The 16,187-nt window shown below is 33.2% G+C and overlaps 1 non-coding gene across 1 annotated transcript; it reads left to right on the top strand.

The window, feature by feature from the left end:
• The first annotated feature begins 9,637 nt into the window (after positions 1-9,637).
• On the top strand, positions 9,638-9,744 carry LOC130852725 (U6 spliceosomal RNA). Its single transcript, XR_009053452.1, has one exon. It is a non-coding gene; the product is annotated as a U6 spliceosomal RNA (small nuclear RNA).
• The last annotated feature ends 6,443 nt before the right edge of the window (positions 9,745-16,187 follow it).

The raw sequence follows: 16,187 nt of genomic DNA, 5'->3' as shown, positions 1-16,187 counted from the left end.
TAGAGAGGTTAATTGATTTTTCACTGATCAGTTGGCTAAAAGAGGCAATTAATCCACACCCAGGTCTGTCTGACTAGAAAATATATGCTTTGAATGAAAATTTATTTTAATATGCTTTCAATTTATGTTTTGAACTACTGAGTCTCCTATGGAAAAGGATGTTTATGTCGGTAGCATATGGTTAATTGATGTAGATTTATTTTGAATTATCATCTTCCATTATCTAAATTTACATTGATATTTTGGTTGGCTATATGAATGTACTTAAAAGTAATAACATTTAAAAAATTTTAATCATTCTAATTTTTCTCTCCCTCTGCTTTGTGTTTAATCAGTAAGTTGGATGTACCTCTAAAAATAATTTGAGAAGCAGAATGCTTATTAAATATGTTTCATGGTCCGTCATACTGAATATATCCTGCAACGATAACTTAAAATTAGGTAATTCCACATCAGATTTGAGAAAAAAAAAAAAAAAAAGCAAAAGAGAATTTCATGTTAGCATGCATAATTATCACTTTCCTATCTCTGAGGCTCAGTTGATAATTTATATTAAATAGGAAAATAAATGTCTTTTAAGCTGATAGATCATTATGTAATAGAACCCATAATAAAACCTCAGGCATAGTTGGTTTTCAATGACTTCTTTAAAAAACAAACCAAAACACTTGCTGTCTCCTATCTATCCTTAAAGGCTGTTTACTGTTTAAGACATTGAGGTTTGGACAAAAGTATCCTGTTCATAATAGAAACCAACATTTCCCATGTCTTAAAAACAGGCACTGAAATCAGTGAGGTGGTATTCAGAAATGACAATATAATGAAATGCTTTGATAAAACACAAGACTAATGATCATTATTAGATTGCAAGTATTGAGAAAACAATGTTTCAGAAAATAAACTTATGGTGATGAACATAGCACATTCCAAATTAAGGGAACCATTATTTTTCACTTTTGTTTAGTATCTTTGTGGTTTTTGAGTTTTGCATGGTAGTTTTCTAGGTAAAAGTTTTTTGATTAAGAGGTTTGTGCTGCTTTATATCTGACACATTTGCTTTCTGGTCAACAACGGCATGGCGATGAGACAGGAGAAACTTAACAATATTATGGCAAAGAGCCACAAAATGATAGCAGCTGAAATAAAATAGACGTTTCTTTTTTCTCTCACAGAGAAGTTGAGCTGATTGGCAACTTTGCTCTGCCAAAGTCCTTATGAGTGTATGTTCTTTCCTCTTGTTGTTCCACCATTTTTAGGGAATTACCTTCATTTGCATGGTCCGTGATCGTTCATTACCAGGTGTACCTTCCAGCCATCAAGAAGGAGAAATAGGGAGGGGAATGCTTGGAAGTTGTATATCCCCATGCCTGCTCCCACATCCTATTGGCCAGAACCTAGTCACATGGACCCACTTAGCTGCAAAGGAGTCTGGGAAATGTAGTTTTTAACTGGGTGACCTGTGGCCTGAAAGTTCTATTATTATATAAGAAACCATTAATGTATACTTTAGCTCCTTTTGCCATATTCAGTATTCATAATGAAAAAAATTACAACTTTAGAAATAAACACAAACTGAAATTTGCCATTTGTAATGTGGTGGTACCACAATTATGGGTTCAGGAAAATAAAATTTGCAGATGACACTTTTTCATTTTTATTTTTTTAAAGTAACAGACTTTATTTTTTAGAGCAGTTTTAGGTTCACATCATGATTGAGCTGAAAATACAGAGATTTTTCCTTATATTCCCACAAATGCCCCAACATATGCATTTCCCATCACCATGTCTTGTCGTTATACACTTGTCCAAACCCATAGAATGTATTGACACAACATTAAGAGTGAACCCTAATGGACTTTGGGTGATAACAAGATATGAGTATAGGTTCATTAGTTGCAACAAATATACCCTTCTGGTGTAGGATGTTGATAATGACGTTTTCTAAATTAAGATTACTTAATTTACCAAGCGATTGCCTCTCAACTCCAAGTAAACCCTTCATTGCCCTGCTTGTGGTTCCTAATCGTTCTTCTGCTCCCATCTGGCATGAAGTAAAGCTTTGTCGGTGGGGGCACTGGAGGGAACGTGGAGGAGGAAGGGCTCTTTATCCTGGTTCCAGTGTGTGTTCTCTCTCAGCAGGTTCCTGTGGTGTGTGGCAGCCACTAGTGCATGGCATCCCCTGGAGGGCGGTCTCCCCTGACACCCAGAGGGAGGTTTCCCAGTGTACCTTCCCCACTAACAGATTTCAGATGAGTTTCATGTGGCCACCTCTCTGTGGATGGCTTCCCTCTGGCACCTGAAAGGGCAGATTCCTGGTGATTCCTGGTGGTGTGGAACCTGAGCAGACCTCTCCATCCACTGGGCCATAGCCATGCCCCCACAAATGAGGTCTGGATCTCACTCCTGGGGACAGGGTCCTAGTCAGATTTGTTCCTTCCTTGGGTGCTCTATTTCACCCTTAGGGGTAGAATCTTCTGTTCATGTATTCCTTAGAGTTGTCTTTACTTCTTAGTAGACAAATCTCAATTACTCTGATGATTCTTTGCTATAGTTAATAAATTTGCATTTTACATATTCCCTGTTGAATTTACTGGATAGATTCTGTTTCCTATTTGGAACTTGTTTGATACAACTAGGAAAGCCAGTCGTATTAAGACAGTCAAAAGCATTTCACCATTTCCTTTGTGGAATGTAAGAGGCCATGGAAAGAAATGGGAGAATTTGTGGCATCCTCCTGTGTCATTTTTTGAGGTCTATGATTAATATTATACTCAGATACCCTGAGAAAATCGAGGAAGTAAATATACAAATCAAACATGACAGCAATGAATTGTTTATGAATTAAAACTTTGCGTGTCTGAAAGTATTGAGAATTCATGGGAATAGAAGTAGTGTGGGTGTTAGAAAAATTCAGTCATTATGCAGTGATATTTTTCATTCTTTATCAACATCAGATAAAAAACAAGCCTTTAGAGTATCCTCCAAAAGTTGTGTTTCTTCTCCTACACTATTCCCTTTACACTTCTAGGGAAGAATATTCACATTACATATAAGAAAATGTTTCATTTTGTTAGTAAATCACACTGCTTTCTGCATGGCTTCATAGGGCATATTGTTTTAGAGAGGGTTATTAGCTGCCATCCATCCCTAGCCCAGATGGAATCTTCCAAAGCAGTAGCTCTGGAAATGAAGCTGGATATGAGACACAATTTTGCTAACTGAGTTTCAGTTGGAATGTAATACCAAGAAATATTAAGGTATTAATTTCCTTTTCCAAGCTAGCATTGGGCATAAGAGAATGATGACAGATACATGCAGTTATTGAAGTCAGGTGTATACTTTTAGAAAAGTAGTTTCTTCCACTCAATTACCATCATTCTTCTGTGTTATGTGTATATGTTCAATACTTCTTAGAAAAATCACTATTTATAGATTTAAATGATTATTTTATAATTATCTCGTATGCACTTGTTTTAAGTAGAAATAATCTGTTTTGGTTTTATCAGTGATTTTTGCTTTACATGTTTTTGTTAACAGTCAAAACATTTTTTACTTCAATTTTATATATTTCTAAAGCTATCATCTACCACTTTGGAGATCTTATAAGTATGCTGCAATAGCTGCTAAAAAGTAGAGAATGACAAGATGTACTTTTCTTGAGTCCTGTTTTCTTAGGTGTTTTTGCATAAGGAATCATATTTATTTATATTCTTATTTTTCTGTATTTTAGATGCCATGTCTTGAGGTTCTTAAAGGTTTTGGTAGTTTCCATTTAGACCAAATTTTCTATCATAGAAAATTATGTAAATATAGGTAAATCTTCATTAACTTTAATCAAAACTGTATATAGGCAGCAGAGGGTAAAATTAAATGAACTTTGATAATGGGTAGTTGTAGATGGAGTCAATTTTATTATATTTATAACTTATTTTTTCAGTATGAAATGCTTATTGTTATGTTTTCAAACAGCATAGATATTGCTTAGGGAGTAATTTCTTTTAAATGCAGCCATGTTTTCTTTGGAATTTGTTTTTCTTCCGTAGCAGATACTGAACTACCTTGTCAAGTTATTTCTGTTGCCTTTACTTCATTTTAGTCATTGAATTCAGTAAGAAACATAGACATGTGAAGGATGAGATTTGGGCATGGGGTTCTAGGAAGCTGCTTCACGTGAAAACACAAAGTCAGAATCGTGAACTGTAAATCCCAGTATCTTTGGAGTATTATTGTGAAAATAACTTATTTGTGTGCACCACTCCACATTACCTCTCAGTCAGTAACTTCTCAACATGTATTTGTGGAGCAAATGAAGGCACTCCATGTGGAAGTATATTATTTTTTAAAAAGAAGTACTAGGCTTTCTCCTAAACTCAGACTTTCAAGGTACCAAGTCTTAAGACAGTTTTCAGCTGGAGAAGTATGCAAGTGCCTCACATCAACATCTAGAAGTTAAGTCAGCGGCAAAGTTCCCACCAAGAGTTAGCACGGAAAATAATTCCCACCAATAGTTAACACTGAATATGTGAAAATAATTCCTGACGGAGGGCAATTTAGATCCACTGCCTTGCTCTCCCTTCTAACAACTTGTTCTGTTCTTTCTTACTTCCTGTTGTCACTGTGTCTCTTGCATTTGCCCATGACAGAGCCATCACAAACTCCTAAACTCTTTCCAGTGACACTGGATCTGGAATAGTAGCACCAATGTGCTACTTCATAAACTCAAACATGTCCTAAACAGCACCTGAGATCTGAACAGAAATAGGAATGGTATACATGCATTTTTAATGTGATTAGTAATAAAATGATTCATTAGTTAAACTGCATAGATTGTCACACAAATATAGCTCAGGATGTAGGCAGAAGGCCTAAAGAGCAGGAGATAAATAAATACTCTAGTTCAAACAAGAAAAAAGGGTTCATTGGATAGACCTTCCAAGAATATGTAATTGTGTGCCGGTTTTTTTTTTGTTGTTGTAATTTGGATGGATTCCAACTTTTCTAGGAGAAAGCATTTGCTGACATATTAAGCAAACATGTAAGAGAAAAACAGAGAGGTAACAAATACCAACATTTGTTTCTTTTTAAAAGAAAATGTTCAAACTATTTTAACTGATCAATATACATGAAGATGTTCCATCCAGTTATATATTTGATTCTGCCTTACAAAACTTCTTTTAAAATAAGGGAGGCGTTGTGAGTCAAGGTGTTAATATACACATATCTTTTATATATACTTTTTTTTCGTTTAAGATTTTTAAGCTTGTTGCCCGATCATGGTTTGTTGAAATGGCTGACACCACTGATTCCAAAGTAAATGGAAAGTTATTTATGTGCCAGAGGACCCCTACAGCTTGGTTAGCAAGAACACTGAGGAAATGAGTCTCAGGCTAAGTCAGTTTTTACTTCAGCTTTGTAGATTACCCTTAATGCATTGTAAGTACATATTCACATAGAATAATATAAATAAGTGTTCCATGCAATGAAGTCATTCTCTCTCTTAGGTAAAAATAACTCCATTCATAGAAAAAAATGCAGAACACAAGCTTTCTAAGATCTCATTTCTCTTTATAACCTGCTGAAAACAAATAGCAATGCAATATTGAAAATCAATACCTATAAAATGTCTACAGAGTGTGTAACACAAAAAAGGAGGATTTAATCATACACAATAGTTAGACAAAAGGGGAGGACTGAAAAACCTGAACTGATATCATTTTTTGCAGGATAACTCTACTGAAATCTGTTAGGAATATAGATTAGGGCACTTCCCTGGTGGCGCAGTGGTTAAGAATCCGCCTGCCAACGCAGGGGACACGAGTTCGATCCCTGGTCCAAGAAGACCCCACATGCTGCGGAACAACTAAGCCCGGTTGCCACAGCTACTGAGTCCACACACCTAGAGGCCATGCTCTACAACAAGAGAAGTCACCTCAATGAGAAGCCTGTGCACCACAACGAAGAGTAGCCCCCCGCTCACCACAACTAGAGAAAGCCCGTGTGCGAAGCAATGAAGACCCAATGAAGCCAAAAAATTAATTAATTAATTAATTAATTAGTTTAAAAAATGGATTAGTTTGAAGCTCTTTGAAGGCTGTGGAAGACATGAGTTTTTAAGGAAAAATAAAATGCTATTTTATATATATATATATTTTTAATTGTTGAAACAAGGTAATTTACATTGTTAAAAAAACTCAAGACTAAAGAGCCTGGGTAGGACTTCTATTGAAAGTTATCCAGAAGGTGGAAAAAAGTGTTTCTTATATATATATGGAATAAATACAGAGGTCAGCAAAGTGATAGAAAAATAATGTGCTATGTTACACTGAACTGAAAAGGGAAAACGTTTTCTGCTCTCTCTGCTTCTTCTTTCCCAGTTTATATGCTTATTAAACACACATGTCAACTGTACCCTCCCCTTTAACTGCATAGCTTCCATCAGTGTGATACGGCCTCACTGTGAATCAGTATCAGCGCATCTTTGTTAGTAATGCTGTAGAAAAAGAATAGGCCAAACCATTTAATTTTTAAATCAGTGGCAATCCCCTGACATTGTAAAGATATGTTCATTTGGAGTTTATTTTAAATACTTTAAATTTTCATTCAAAATACTAGCAAACATTAACTTGCCTAAAAATCTATTCATCTTACATACCCTCCCTCAAACCTAGAGAGAAAATAGTATAACTCAAACTTAGCGTGAAAGATAATTTAAAATTACTTTTGTTTCTCATCATGTATCTTGAATATGGTAAAATAAACAGACTTGTATTTCATTTTCTATTTAAGAGACAGGACAAGCTGTCCATCTCCACTTGGTTACCAGTCAAAACAAATGGGGTTTGGCTGAACATGCAATAACTGATGCTGCCACTGGGTGGCAGTGACAGCTTTTGTCTCCAAGATGCTCACTGTCCCTTGATAGAGCTTAGTGACTCAACCCTTGGCCTTGAGTCTCAGGACATCAAAGTGTAAAAATACACTGACTGAGTGACTCTCCTCTGCACCAGCTCACATTTGCTTTTGGTTCTCTTGCCTCTGTCCCATACCATCTTAAGGCAGCCAATAAAACTTCCTTTCTTTCTTCACTTTTTAGGAACTTGATGGTGGTCAGTAGAAGGCTAAGTTTGCAAAGGTAAAAAAGGAAAAGTGAGAGAGAAATACAAATAGGGGACCAGATCCCCTTCTGCCACTGAGTGATGCTAAGGTTGCAGAGGACCACAAATATATATATTTATTATTTAATTGCTTTCTGCCGTATAGCAAAAAATATCCCTGACTTTTTCAGTATTTTGTGGTCTAAAGTACATCTTCAGTCATGACCTACACACACTCCAAAATACGTACATGTTTCAAATAATTGTTTATATTTGGGACAATTAACTGACAGTTTACTTTTCCAGAATGAATTGGTTTTTAATTGACAATGAGAAAAAAAAATACTTAAAAAATTTTTTTAGGCTGATAAAATAGTTAGAAAAAAATTTGTAGTTTTAAAGTATGTAACTATCTGAATTTTTATCAATTCAAGTATTAATGATAATTATGAAGGTATTAGATATTATCATACCTTGTAACGATAAAGTAATTTGTTTTTCAGGGAAGGAAGGCTTTAAATGTATTCACCTGAGTAAGGGTCTTTGATTCTGAATAACTTTAAATAACTTTGCTGGGGTATGTGAAGGGAAAAAGACCTCAGATTATTATTTTGATGAGTGGGGTAAGATGATTGTATTAGTGAAGTTAAAATAAAGAGGGGGAATTATTTTATAAATATATGAAATTAATCAGTGCAGATAAATTTAATTACCCTTATTTCAGAGAACATCCCTATTCATTCCTATGTATTCCTATTTTAAATTATGAAAACCTTGGCCTATACCATACTCTGTCTTTCTTAGTAATAAAGCTTAATTACTGTACTATATAATTAGTTGACATCTGTGCAAAGTAATAATTTATACTGAAGAACCGTAAAATGTTTTTATTTGTTTTTTAAAAGCTACTTTTATACCTTTTTGATTAACGTTGAAATAGTTTAAAATATTGCAGAATAGCAACAGCAACAAAAACAGAAAGCACCAGAATGGGAATTCTGGGGCATATTGTAGCATGATTTAAACTTTACAAGCATCTGAAAAATAAGAATTTTTTCAAATGTCAAATTTCCAATGTTTTATTTTTATTTTTCTTAACAACACAGAAATGCTAGCTGATTAAGAAAATATTCAATGGTAGGAGTAGGGACTTAAAAGGGACATTAATCTCTGTTAAAATAAGTTATCTCTAATTTTGCATGAATGCATTTTGTTACTAAGTGGAGAGATATAATTTGTATATATAGTATAGGGGTATATTTGTGGATCTGCAAAAAACAAAACTAAAGATGGTTTCTTTATCTTTTGTTCGTTTGCCACAAGCAGTCCATATATGTGGACTAGATATGTTTATCCATAGCTATATAAATATATCTAGTCCATAGATCTGAGACAACTATATATATTCCATAGACATGAGACAAGTAAGTCAATCCAGCACATTTGCAAAATGAATTCTAAAGAACCAGGAAAAGGACAGGGTTCTCTCTTTTCACAGTTCTCTTACATTTTCATACAAAAGTATGGCATAATTCAGTAGTATTTGAAAATGATGTGAATAATTTATTTTGTGCTCTTGATAACCAAACTGTGTAAAACTTATTTCTTCTTCATGACACAGCCAAATCTAGATGAATAGAGTTGAATTATTTGAAATATGTTTTTTTAATTTTCCATTTATTTTAAAGTCGAAGTTTTACTGACTAAACTTTGCATGAAGTAACATACATTTGCAATATTGTAAATATATACATATTTTATCATAAACAGATAATTCAAGAATTCAAGCTAAAGTAATTCCTTTGTGAGACAGGATCCTCTCTTTTGACTGTATATGTTATATTAATTCACTGATCAAAAAGTTTGAATAATGTCCTAGTGTTCCACTTTTTGTATTTTTTATTCTGGAATCTTAGGTTTAAACTTCAATTATTTAGGGGAAATCTAGCCAAAGACTTTTATATAAGAATTTAAAAAAATAGGAAATAGAAAGTGAAATGATGACAAATTATATACTAACACCTATTTACCTTACATCTGAGACATAACTTTAAAATTTCTTAGATAAAAAGAATGTCTCCATATTCCTATGGAAACAAATATCAGTGTTGTAGAAGCATTATAGGCAAGAATTTCTTCTTAATTTTCAAATACTTGGAAAAGCTCTAAAAGACAAAGAGAGTGAAACATTTGAATTTGTGTGTATAGAAATGAATTCAGATATGTGAGGGAACACGTGACGTCTGGGACCATATCACTATATGGTTTGCTAGCTTGATGCTGGAAATTGGGAGATGACACTGTATGAAACATATCTAAATTCTGCATGGGATGGCATTTTCCTGTGCCCTGTATGTATGCCAATTAATGCACAACGGTGAACGTTGGTTGCATTTGATGTAAGTCATTTAAGGAGTAGATATTAAACATTTAACAACTAAATCAAGTGTTTCTGGCTTGTCCACACATGCCTCCAACTTCCCCCCAAAAGAAGACAATGCAGAAGAACTCCTTATGTCCTTAAGACCTTAAAAATAAATGCAGTGCTCACTTCAGCAGCACATACACGAAAACTGTAATGATACAGAGAAGATTAGCATGGTCTCTGAACAAGGATGACGTGTACGTTCATCAAGGCTCTCATATTTTTAAACATGAGGCAATTTTTTTAAAAGTTTGAATTCTGTCACTAGTCAACAAAAGTTTTTACATGGGGAAAAAAAAAAGACACTGCTCTCAGAACCAGTCACATCTGTGAATAATTTTTTTTTTTTTACCAAATCAGTAAGTTATGAATATAGGCACTGCAGTATGAAAGTAGTTATGAGATCATTAACTTCAAGTTATGACTTCCAGAAATAAATGATAGGTAGACAGACAGGTGATAGAGAGATAATCTCAGCTGTGATGGGGACAAATTTTTATTAAATGAAAGATGAACCAAAAGTTTTTATTGGAAAAAAATAAAGTTTAGTCATATAATATAATTCTTAGACTTTTAACTCTACACTTAAATTCCTTGTATCCTTTATAAGAACTTGATAAAGAAACCAAAGCCACTGTTTGCTTAAAGTTTTGTAATTCTATGAAATAGTTCCAAACCATTAAACTTTAAATAACAAATATTTCATTTTTTCTACTGTATACTGAAAAAGAGAAGGAGAGAGAAGCCTAATATTCTTTGAAAGCTACCAAGTACCTGGTGTTAAATACTTTATATGTATTGTTTATTTGGTTTTAGAGAAGTTCCTAAGCTATTAAAATCAAAATTATGATTATTTTGCAGTATTTCCGAGTCACTACTGAAAATATGGCAGACTTTCGAATTAGAAATCAATTTTAGGGACTATTTTGTAAGACAAAAATATATTTTGTTTACTGAAAAAAAAATCATGCATAAAGTTTGCATTTCACCAAATCTTATCCTGGGCTTCGTTTGTGTTGTAGTTGCAGTGGCTGTCAGCAAAGTAAGGTAATTGTAGTAGTTAATGTTTGAGAAAAATTCTTTCAGAACAGAGCAAAGAAGCAGCTCCACATTCCAGAAGGCTATATTTAAAATTTTATTTTGCCGAGTGTTTTTGTATTTTAATATTAAATACATAAGAGTTCAAATTCTGATGCGAGTGATAAAAGTCAGGCAAACACTAAAGTATTTAATATTCAGAAAATTCTTTGAAGAATGGCTATTCATATGAAGAATTTATGTTTTTCAGCCCATTTTCTCCTTTTCCAATCTTCATGGTTCCCTGCGCATTGCCAAAGGGAAATTTTCTATCCAAGTAAATGCACAGATTCCATAATTTGCCTCTGTTCTTACGTTGCCTTCTTAATACTTATTTCACTTGGTTAATATTTGTTCTCAGCTATTTCCTCATTCTCTGTGTTGAACTGGTTTTTCTGAAAGTCCACTTTTTCTCTAGGCTTCCAAACTACATAAATAAAAATGTTTCTTAACTATGGTCATTAAAAGGTTCACAGAAATCCTGTCGTGATTTTAGGAACAGTCAACAATTCAGACATGAGCACCAAGTAAAAATAGCTGCCAGGAGAAGCCCAGGTTCTTGAGTCCATTTTCTTCTATCACTTGTAAGTTAATACTCACTGATAAAATACTAAAATGCCAGGAAGCACATCAAGCATCTGAGACAATGAAGTGAACCACCAGAGATTGGCAACAGAACAGTTGCAAATATGGGTGTTGTGTGACTGGGATAAAATATCACAATGTGTGCCTAATTTTTTTCCAATCTGATTCTTTTGCACAAATCAATTAAATGAGACTAAAACACCAAGAAAATAATAACAAAGACAAAAATGCCAGATACTTATTAACTTGTAGGTGAATTTATAGACTCTTTCTAAGCAGAAATGACCCCATTTAATGACTTTTAGATTGGCAATTTCAGATTCCATGTTTGAAACATACAGACAAGATTTTTTTTTCAGTAAAATGGGGATAAGAAAAAGGAGTAGAAAGGAAAAAAACAGAAGAGTTTATAGAGTGAGAGTGCAATCTCATTTAATAAAAACCTGAATGTATTAAAAGTAGGTTAAATCTGCTCTTTTTTGGGTGGCATTTTCCTCCGATTATTTCTTATTTCTTATTATTTACCTTAAGACATAACATTTAAGCCCGATATATGATCACCTCCTAAGTTTTTATTTGCAAGGATTAAATATATTGTTATAGCTAAATCCTGTACTATTAGTATTTAGCCTGTTATATAGAAGGACAAGTTCAAGATCCTATTAGTGTTTCCTTTGTATTGATATTGCTTCGGTCAGCCATCAGTTCTTTTGGAGTACCTTAATTTAAAGTGAATGAATCACAATTTTTCCTACCAAACTTCTTGTTTAACGTATTAATTTTACAGTTAAAATAGATTAATCCAGACTAACCTTTTTTCTTAACTAATCAGAAATTTTTATTATATCATTATGCCTTAGGTGAGGGGAGAGTACTTAATTTTAGCCATTAATGTATGAACAAGCATCCAAGAAAGAAACATTGGATGTTTCAATAGCCAAATCATGTTGAAGACAGAGTTCGTATGGGGGATCTACTTAGTTTCAGTCATGGTCTCTCTTCCTTTGAGACAGCACTTTCTTTGGGGTATTGCAATGCACTTTCAAAAAATCTGCCTTGTAGTTTACATGGTTCACTGTACTGTTCTGTATTGTTTATATCCCACATTTTATACCCTACCAAACCCTAATGAGAACTTTCTTGGGGTAAGATATTCATTTGTTTTCAGTGTTATGCTTCTTAGTTTCTAATATGGTGTCTTATATACGTAGTCAGCATGCAACAGTTATTTATTGAGTGCATTCTATAAGCAGGCTCTAAACCAAGGGGCTATAGGGAAGAAGTACACAGAAGAAACTTTTCCTTACATTGCATGTAAGATACAAAGCTGCATACCGTGGATTCGGCACTTAGTTTTGTTGTTAGGCCTGGATTCAAATCCTGCTTCAACTCCTACAAGTTATTTCTGTTTCAATTTATTCGAGTAGAGAAATGAATAGCACTTACTTAAGAGGTTTGTTGCAAGTTCCAAATCAGATTATTAAAGTAAATCTCTTAATATGATGCTGGGATATATGAAGGTATAATAAATGGAAGTTATATATTATTTAATGCATGTTAAATTGTTTGTATAATTTTTTTCTTATAGTGCTATCGACATGGTTCTGACAGCACATTTAAGCAGATGTATACAGGGCCGTTGGGTAAAATATTTATGGCATAACATTGTTTATTAGTGAAACTTATACCACATATCTACTCATTGATTTTGGTAAGATAAACTTTTATAGGTTTCTTCCTGAGGAACATTTCAATATTTAATTTTGTGAAGTTTGCTGTGTTTATGCTTAAAAGTTCTGTGATCACTTCAGGAACAGAAATATTGTCATTTGTACTTTTATCTTTTCTAAAATACATATTTATTTTATAAATTTTAAGCCTTTTTTTACCTTAAGTTCATATTAACTTAAAGTGTTAGATAAGGATCCAATTTATGGGTTATTTTCCAAGAAGCCAAATATCCCCAAATTATTTGATGAATATTACATCTGCTCATACAAAGTTCATAATATATTTGTGGCCATAAAGTTTATACCTACTAGAAATAAGGATTATTGTGTTACTTATCTTACTTAGGGTATTGCTTATCTTATAAGCATATATAGAGACCTACCTTATTATTTCTTTCAGTGTGAGCATGTCTTTTTTTTTTTCTTTTGGTGAGCAAATATATTTAATATCAGTACATAACCTGGTAATTTCAGATTCCAATATCCCATTCTTCAATGTTTAAATATTATTTATCTTTACCCTGCTAATGTGCATTTTTAAGTAAAGGTTTCAAGGAATGCATCCATGAGAAGTTCATGTCCTGAATCCTGCAGATCCAAGTGTAGAAGTCGTCTGTTACCCCAGCATGTTAACTACTTTGTTCTTGGTCAAAATATTCTGTGCCACAATATTTTTCTCTCAGAATTTTGTTCTCATTGTATATTGTGTTCTGGGCACTCTGAGATGGGGACTCTGAAACCGGTATGACTTTATTTTTACTTTTTGCTCAAACAGTTGTGAATTTTTTCTTTAGACTTAAAATTCAAAAACTTTGCCAAGTTTATTCTAAGTCACATCATTTGTGTGTGTGTATGGGGTTGCAGGTTAATGAACTCAACTCATAAACTCAGGTAACGCCTCTTCTCATTGTTTTGTTTTGTTTACTTTTTTCATGAAAAGTGTCCTCTTAATGAATGATTGTTTAGCTTCATTTGTTTTAATTCATTCCCAATAGCTGCCAAGTTTTTATATATTTTATTTTTGTTTCTTTTTTCTATAGCATCTATTATTATTATTACTATTATTTTTATTATATTTTTTCTTTATTTTTAGATATCTGTAATCTTTATTAGTAATTTCATTTTTTGCAAGGTCAATTATGTTCTTTACTACAGCTGAAGTCAACTTTGATTTTTCCACCCTGGTATCTTTTTCTCTCCCATATTATTTTTATATCTTTGCCAGCAACACTTATAATTCAACATTCTCCCTATTCTCTTATTTTTACCATTTTATATGCATTTGACACACTTATGGCAAATACTTTTTTCTTGAGTGAAAACTGCATTTATTGGCTTAAGGTCAATGTTGTTTTATCCTTGAATGAGGCAAAATCTAACACTCTTGATATTTGCAAAGGACAGTATTCTCTCAGATGGATATCACTTTCTATCTTTGTGTTTCTAGAATCTCATAATCATTTTACTGCTTTCTCCAGTGATGTGTATCTTCCCTAGACATACTCCAGGATCAAGTAAACATTTAAATAGCCTGGTTACACAAAAGTTAGGCAAAATATTACCCTGTGTCTCCTATCCTTTATTCTAAATATTAGAAAATGAATTCATTCCTAGATAATTTTAAATATTGTATACATTTTCAGAATGAATTATTCTCAGGCCTTTGCAACAGTCTAATAATTCCTGCTTTTTCCTTGCAATGCTCCTTAAATTCATGAACCTTCATTCCTGTCCAAGGGAAAGTTGTGGACTTCCATAGACTGATGATAGATAATGACAAGGGTAGGATAGGGTAGTCCTGACCGACTCTGAAATGAGAACCTGGAGTTAAGAGTAACCTCAAACTTTCTCACTGGCTCCTTGAATTACAGTCTTCATTGGGTGTTATAATTGATGGCTAAAATCTTCCTTTCTGGTTTATAGTGTTCTTGTTTCCTATATTCAGGCACAGGTTAGTTTCTAATCATTTGTTAACTGGCTTATATAATCTTCCAGCCCTGAGATTTAAATGTATTTCATCAGTATTCATGGTTTCATCGGCTGTTATAATTTATTTTTCTGTATTTTCATGAGTATATCAAAGGTCTGGCACAAGTGGGCAGCTATCATCTGAAAGTCACACCATTACTTTTGAACACAGATTTCAAAGTCTTTAATAATAGTTCCTAATGGTCTTTACTGCCTGTTGATACATTTGCTTTAATGATTAAGATTTATCATGATATTAAAAACTCTCAAATAAGGAAAAATTTAATGTAGTCCCCTTTCAGAAAGTTTCGCATGAGTTGAATAGCTGATGATATGCTTTAAAAAAAAAACTCCGAGAAAATAATTTTTCTTGAACTTTGGAGAAGTGTAACTTGAAGGAAAAGTAGACTTTTGTTTTAAAATTCATATTTTTACGATTATGGAACAAATTTTGTGCAACTATATAGAAAAATAGGAAATTCCAATTTAGAATTCCATCATGAAACTACACCATTCTAATTTCTCCATGCCACGGTTTGTTAATATTCCACAAAGTCCCAGGATGCAACTATAAGACTGCATTCAAATCTATGAACATGAGGCAATCATGCTCAGCAGAGTATAACAATAATTATAATAGAGATTAAATAAAAATAATTAGAAAAAGTTCATCTAGTTTTGATGTATTAATTATTCTGACCCTGTTCTATTCAGAGTCTAATTATCTGGTTCAGTGAAAATGCCAAGATTTCTACGACTCATAAAAATTACATTCAAGTAATTATGTCAGCAAACTAAACAGTATTCATTTACCATGCCTTTTTATGCACACATTTGAATATGCTTTTTTAACTGTTTTTGCTCTTTGTTCCTATTCATGGGAAATAATACCTGTAGAGAAATTTGAAAGTCAGTTGCACTCTGAGCGTAATGTGCAATTCTTGCTGATATTCTTCTTTTGTAAGACTGCTGTAAGTCTCATATAACCTTTGTTTAAAAAACATGAATTAAAGTTCACTCTTCAGTTGTTTCAAAGAAATCTTTAAAACCTGTAGCTGTAGTTAAAAAAATTTTTTTTAAGCAGTAATACAAAGCATCTCTTAGAAAGTTTCTTACCTTCGGTAGCTCAGAAGCTGACTTAATAGGACTCCAGAGTTACTTTTGATACCCTGATTTCTTTTACAGACATATTATGGCATCCTGTAAAAGAGTCTGGACTTAGAAAATGTGTGTGTGTGTGTGTGTGTGTGTGTGTGTGTGTGTGTGTGTGTAATGTCTTATACATATAATACCTTAAACTCATCAGCA

The sequence above is a fragment of the Hippopotamus amphibius genome, chromosome 4 (assembly GCF_030028045.1).
Source record: "Hippopotamus amphibius kiboko isolate mHipAmp2 chromosome 4, mHipAmp2.hap2, whole genome shotgun sequence".
NCBI classification, from domain to species: domain Eukaryota; kingdom Metazoa; phylum Chordata; class Mammalia; order Artiodactyla; family Hippopotamidae; genus Hippopotamus; species Hippopotamus amphibius.
Note: the sequence above shows the minus strand (reverse complement) of the source record. Positions and strands in the feature narration are given on the sequence as shown.